Source organism: Patella vulgata, chromosome 1, assembly GCF_932274485.2.
Source record: "Patella vulgata chromosome 1, xgPatVulg1.2, whole genome shotgun sequence".
NCBI classification, from domain to species: Eukaryota; Metazoa; Mollusca; class Gastropoda; family Patellidae; genus Patella; species Patella vulgata.
In genome coordinates, this window is record NC_065879.2 from 57,693,585 (window position 1) to 57,700,584 (window position 7,000).

The following is a 7,000-nucleotide window of genomic DNA, read 5'->3' on the forward strand; positions in this document are numbered from 1 at the left end:
CACAGCAATGTTATTATTCATACCAAACTGTATTTTATGTATTTACGATTTATTAATGATCTGCAAGTATTATTTTACAAATTAAGGAATTGAAAACTCTATTTTGCAGATTTTTAAAAGTAGGTCAAAGCCTTAACTGGGCAACACACGTGTCGAGATTTTCATGAAATGTAATACTTATTTATAATACAATATAATATCAAAATTATAAGATATTCATTTTTATTCTTACCTCGAACATTCCTTCTATTTCTCGTTTCCATTTAACCAGATGATGCCACATTTAAACTACAAGAAAGCACTAAATAAAAATATCGCTACTGGGCCTATAGTAAACAAACAGCAAGAACAGAAGACAGGAAGTGATCAACCACCTTTCTCGCCGTTTCACGCGTTTCGCAACATAACGTCGAGAATTCATGAGTCGGCAATCATACGGTATTATCTATGCCTACACTGTATGATAATGGTGTAGCCTAACGTCGGACTGCAATGAGCGAGTCACGTGATGGTGCCCTTTTTGCACTTAAAAAGAAATGAAGGGGCGTAACTGAGTTTGTTTACTCATTAATATAAAGATCCAAGGCCTGTTTCAGTGAAAATATTTGATTCATACTTCGGCGTGACAGAAACATCATTAATTTTTTGTGTGTAAAATCAGGAGACCTTTTTATTTGAAGTTGAAAAGAACCACTCCAAATCAAAATTGAATCAAAAACTCCATCTTGAGGCCGCGGCCGAAACCGGTTTATCACAGAAAACGGTTTTCGTAAGTCGGCAAATATAGGTCTACATGATTAAGATCTACTTTAATTTTATTTATAAATTATATTAGATTATTCAAAATTTTGGATAAAACTATATGAATCAGTTTCACAAAAGATTTGAAAAGTCACATAATTGAAGATCTATATGCTTATAACCAGTCGATTCAAACATGTTAGCTTTAGCTCAAATATATATTTGATTAATAATCCTGTTGAAATGAAAATTCTGTAAATGGACAAATTAAAATGTATAAGCTTACAGGCTTAGATCTTATTTTCTCCATGGAGCAATCTAGATGCCTTATTCTTTTGTTTATTATTTAAGCTTATCATTTCAGGATTGGATTGGCAACCAAAATTGACATAATGAAAAACATACCCCCGCAAAAAAATGTATAGAAAGGGTGTATCGGCCTTTAACCTTTTTGCTAAAGATATAAAGGTATTATAAGATTCTTTAAAATCCCATATAAAACTAAACTTTTTTGTGATACTTACTCACTCCAAAACGACAGGATAAAGATTATTGCTTTACTGCTTCACCCAGTTTATTAATATGACTAATTTTAATTATCATTTTTGGAAAAGCTTAGTTCAAAGACGCCCCCTCCCCCTTTTATTCTATTAGTAATGTAAAGAGCAAGAGGACCGCACCACACACACAAGATAATACAAGTAATAATATCAAATTATGTGAATGGACATCAACATTTTTTAGTTCTGAGAACTTCTAATAATTATTTCCAAATTGAAATATATTAATCTACTACTAGAAATTGTTATTACAGGTAATTAGTTATGCGGCGCAGAGAAGGTTTGAATTATAAGTGTGGACCCGGGATGTGGGGGGGATGGTCATTGGAGTAGCGTTCGTGACAAGTATTTAATCGTCGGAGTCTCAAGCAGCCAGGGGATCACGTGGCTAAGTGGTAAGACGCTGGTTCGCTAGCCTGGAGGTCGGGTGTTCGATCCCTGCATTGGCCGAGAAAGTTCATCCCGATTTTCTGGCGTGGTTTCCCCTTGTCAGTGATGCAGGACGGAGGGCCTGACAAAGACAGCTGTCGAGTCGTTCGGGTGGGACGAAAAACCGAGGTCCCGTGTACACATTGGAGTGCACGTAAAAGATCCGTTGGCAGTTGGAATTCGATATAAGAGTAGGCCGTAGCGCCGCTGCCCGGGCAAAATTTCGCTCTTAGCACACTTATTGGGGTATGTCCTTCTTCATTAGCCCAGTTTAGGAGCAAAACAGTAGGACGTTAAACCCCATTTCATTTCTCAAGCAGCCAAAGGCAAACTGCAGAGGTACCATACTCCTTTTTGCGTTAACGAACTAAACTCATGTTTTTTTTATTTTATTTATTTATATGTATATATTTTTGAGTGACAGAAAGAATGCCCGAATTTCAATCAATTACTTTCTATAATATTCCATATTTTAACAGAAACACTACAGGCTATGTCTTCTTGGGACCTAGCCTGGAATCAATTGAATGAAGAAGAAAAAAGAAGCTACCAAAAAAAAAAGCCAAATCGATTTGCCCTGTCAGCAGCAAAGAAGCTTTGATCGGACAAATTGCTCCTCTTGTAAGTTGTTGTCCTTTTGTATCCTTTTGTATTTGAAACAATAATGATGGTCTGAATGACACCTAGATATTCTATTGCGTTTTGAAAAACGGTTCTTCATAATGTATTTTATTTTTTCATAATATTTCATTTTAGATGACAGAATTATCAAATAAATATGGAGTTGATTTGGATTGTGTGGGTCATGACCTCAACAGCCAAATACAATATCTATTTGGCGAAGGTAACCCGTTAACCTTCACAAAGAATTCCAAAGCATATCTTTCAAACCTATATGCCGACTGCTGCGCTGGAGGTATATTTTATTTTTATAAAGATAAACTTGTTACACACACTGTCTTCTTAAGTTAATAGTGTCAAAGTTTATTTGCCAATCAGGGTTTTCACAAAAATAAGTAGGTCCTTCGTTTTTGGGTGGATAGCTGTGGCGGTTCAGTGAGTGAGTCGATGAATCGCTTACTTGGAGGTTCGCTTTTGAATCCTGTCTTAGTCGTGCATTGCGGTGAGCCTGGCAAGGAACAGCATCTACGAGGTCCTGTGTACACATTGGTATGTATGGTACATTAAAGAACCCTTGACAGAAATCGAAATAAGAGTAGGCAGTAGCACCATAGTCCGAACAAAATTTCCTTACTTACAGCCTCTTAATTCGCCCGGATGAAGTAGAAAAGTAGGACGGCAAACACAGTTTCATTTCAGTTTCGTGTTTTAGTGGTTTTGGATATGTAAATATTTTTTTTATTAATTATTGTTTTTTCGTTTTTAGTAGATGGAGTCAACGTGACAAATAAATCTCTGAGTAAACATCGACAAAGTGCACAAGAACATATTAATATGTTGTATAGTAAGTAAATTTTGTTATACTCACTATCTTGAAAGCTTGGTCTATGTATTGACGAGTTACATAAAACCTAGAGTTACCTTACTCTTTGCGGTGTTTCTTTCCGTAAATACATAATTAGCCAATCCAATCTAGCCCGCAGTTTTTCCTATTGTCTCTTTGAACAGACCCAGACCCATTTTATCGCGGTCATCAGTCTATGTATAAAAATGGATTTATTTACGCCCACAATATTCATGTGGACGTATATTGTCGTCTCCCATGTCTGTTTGTGCGTCCTTTCACCATTTTTATCCGATTTTGACAAAACTTGAAATATAGGGTTGTATCCCCCAAACTCTGGCTCCTTCAGATATTGGCTGGTATCGGACCGTAATTTAATGGATTATGGCCCCTGGTTGTCGGAAAAATCATGGTTTTAGCTTGTGGACACTCCAAGAGGTCACAATTTTAATCCGATGTAGATAACTTCAAATGTATGTTTATCACCCAAAGATCGTTGTGTAAGATTGTGAAACCACCAGAGATCACAATTTTTATTCGACTAAATGAGGTAAATATGTATGCACTGGGACTTAAAAATGATTTTGTTCTATTTCTTAGGTTTATCAATCGGAACAAAAGCGGCTTCCAGTATAAATCATACAGGGAAGGGAGAGCGGCCATTGGTGGACTACCGAAAGACTTAGCACCGTTAAAACCGCCATCCCAGTATGGTTTAAAAAACTAAAAACTATTTTATCTCTTAATGCCTTGAATGTAAGGTATGTATGTTTTCTAAATTCCTCATAATTTGTATGGTTAGCGCGTATCATAAGGTATGTCATTAAGTCAACTGCCGTGGATTCTATTCCCGGTTGTACGTGACAAGAAGTATGGTCGACTGTACAACCTCGTTGGTTTTCTCCGGTTCCTCCGGTTTAATCCCACATATTAAGATCTCTGCGCAAGCGAATTATTGAAATAAGATTGAACCACCTGCTAGTCCCGATATCACCTAGTGTGTGTCAAGTTGACGTTACCCCCCCCCCCCCCCACCTCTCTCTCTCTCTCTCTCAAAACTAGAAAGTTGCCATTTGAAACTGTGTCGAAAAGGGCAATTTATTTCTATTTGACTACATAGAAAAAACGGTTGATCTTCTGTTTACGGATTTATCTAGCGTCTCGCGTGTTGTAGATATAATGCATAAGTAACATTTAAGATTCATTGTTTACACTTTTATGTTTTGTAAGTTGAATATGGAGTGGTTTGAAAATATACCCCGAGCTAAGGAAATATACATTGTCTGATCTTCTTCTGGCAGCTCAAACAATTATTTATCATTTCCTTTACTTTTGTTTTGTAGAATTACAAATGATGACCTACAAACCGCTACCGTCACAGGTACAGTATTGTTAATACACTTCCATCACCTACATGTACTTCAGCCACTAATAATCAATGTCCTTGATAACATGACATACGTAGCAGACACTGCAATAATCTACAAACGTTTATAAAATTATACATATGTACGCTGTATCGACGACTGTAATAGAAGACATGGTCTGGGTATTGATATATAAAGAAATATTTATTGGTCAGTAGCGCACAAATCGTCTATATTAGAGTGCTAGAGTCTATTCGCTAGACTGTATTTTCATGTTAAAACCTACGCTTTAGATCATAAGGTCTGTCACTGAATCATGCGTTGTTATTTTGATTCCGGCCTTGAGGACGACAAAAAGTGGGGTCAGGTATATTGTCGTCGCCTCTGTCCGTCCGTCCGTCCAGAATTGTTTGTGAACACTCTACATGTCACAATTTTCATCCGATTTCAACGAAATTTGAAATATACGTTGATCACCCAAAGATCTCGGTTCCTTTTGATATTGGCGTGTATCGGACCGTAACTTCATGGATTAGGGCCCCTGATTGTACGAAAAAGCACGTTTTTAGCTTGTGAACTTTTTAGAGGTCACAATAATTATCCAATTTTGTTTAAACTTGAAATTTATGTTTATAACCCACAGATCTCGACCCCTGATTGTACGAAAAATCGCGTTTTTAGCTTGTGGACCATATAGAGGTCACAATTTTTATCTGATTTAAAAAAAAAACGTTTGACTATATCACCGTTACACCTTAATGTTGGTTGAGTTCGAATTTCGTGAAAATCGGACCAAAAATGGGCGTCCCTTGTGCGCAAAAAGTATAAAAATATTGTATATATCAAGGTTGCGGATCCTTTAGAGGCCACAATTTTGAACCGATTTTGATGAAACTTTACATTTATCACTATATCATAAAGATCTTGGTTCCTTTTAATATTCGTAACTTCCTTAAAATATGTTTGTATCTCAAAGATCTTGGTTTGTGTAGATATTCACGGTTATCGGACCGTAAATTCTTGGATTATTGCCCCTGATTGTAAGAAAAATTGCTTCTTTTTTTTTTAGCTTGTCTAATTGACCAATCAAAACGCAAGATTTACCCTTAAGCATGTCACAATAATGATTGGCTTTATGATTTTAGGTGTAGAAAACATCCTTGTAGACGAAACCTTAGATATAAACAGCACAGTTACAAACAAAGGTAAAATATTCTTATACGGTCCCTTCCTTACTTATGTTAACCGGGAGTGCTGTCGGAATGACATTCATATGGGCTGTTCATATGGCCAAGATTTGTTGGTCAGTAGTGCACATATGGCATACAATCTGTACAGGGGAAAGTCGCTCTTTTCAACTGAAGCATTGAATATCTGGAGTAAGGGATGGGTTTTATAGGGGAATGTCTCTCTTTTCAACAGAAGCATTGAATATCCTTATATTCTTATACGATCTCTTCCTTACTTTTGTTAACCGGGGGGGGGGGGGAGGCGGATATCGGAATGGAATTCATATGGGGGTGGGGGCTGTTCATATGGCCAATATTAATTGGTCAGTAGTGTACATATAGCCCCTTCGTTACCTAATCTTAAAGTTTCTCTCATAAAAGTATATGAAAGAGAAGAAGTGATGTCAAGTAATTGTTTATATTTCCGAATACCTTTTGAATTTAATAGAGGCTACAGTTTTCAAAAATATTTTGTTCATAATTGATGAAATCCAAATGAAACGGTTATCCCTATTGAATTTCCCTGTTCTCCGTGTATCTTATATGCATACCAAATATTGCTAGATGTGGAAGACAGTGTTTTAAGGGTTTTTTGTGGGGGTGGGGGTGGTAAGACATTGAGGCATGTCAATGTTTTTTGAGGTTATAGTGTTTCCCCCATGCTTATTAGAACTACCTCACAAATTCTGTTATTAAAGTGGACTGTACAAAACAAAATGATTGAAATATATTGAATCTTAAAATTATATTTTGCAGAATATGAAGTAGAGAAAATAATGAAAAGGAGGAGGAGGGGGGGAACTTATGAGTTCTTGCTGAGGTGGAAGGGTTTTCCTCCATCTGCTGATTCTTGGGAAAAGGAAGAAAACCTCAAACCCTATCTTTTAAATATGTCTAGATATTAAAAATTATTAAAAGAAATGAAGTGTTTGTATTTTGTAACATTGAACCTCAAAATAGCAAAATGTGTGAATGTTGAACATTTTCCATTATAAGTGGATGGGGTGAAATCAGAGCAATAGTAAAGGTAACCTATCAGAGCGGTTCGAGTAAAATAAATCACAATGTTCTGGGTAAAACCTCTATGAAGAAGGGTAAGTAGGCAAAAAAAGTCGGCGTGAACACAGCAGTATATTTTCTAAAAATCAGATCAATTTGGATAAGAAACCTGTTACAGTGTTAGATGTACACATCAAATATCTGAATGAA

The 7,000-nt window shown here is 36.3% G+C and overlaps 1 long non-coding RNA gene across 1 annotated transcript; it reads left to right on the forward strand.

Moving 5' to 3' along the window:
* The first annotated feature begins 3,838 nt into the window (after positions 1-3,838).
* On the forward strand, positions 3,839-6,662 carry LOC126808797 (uncharacterized). Its single transcript, XR_007674778.2, has 4 exons — positions 3,839-3,956; positions 4,539-4,576; positions 5,708-5,767; positions 6,548-6,662. It is a non-coding gene; the product is annotated as an uncharacterized LOC126808797 (long non-coding RNA).
* Positions 6,663-7,000: the final 338 nt, after the last annotated feature.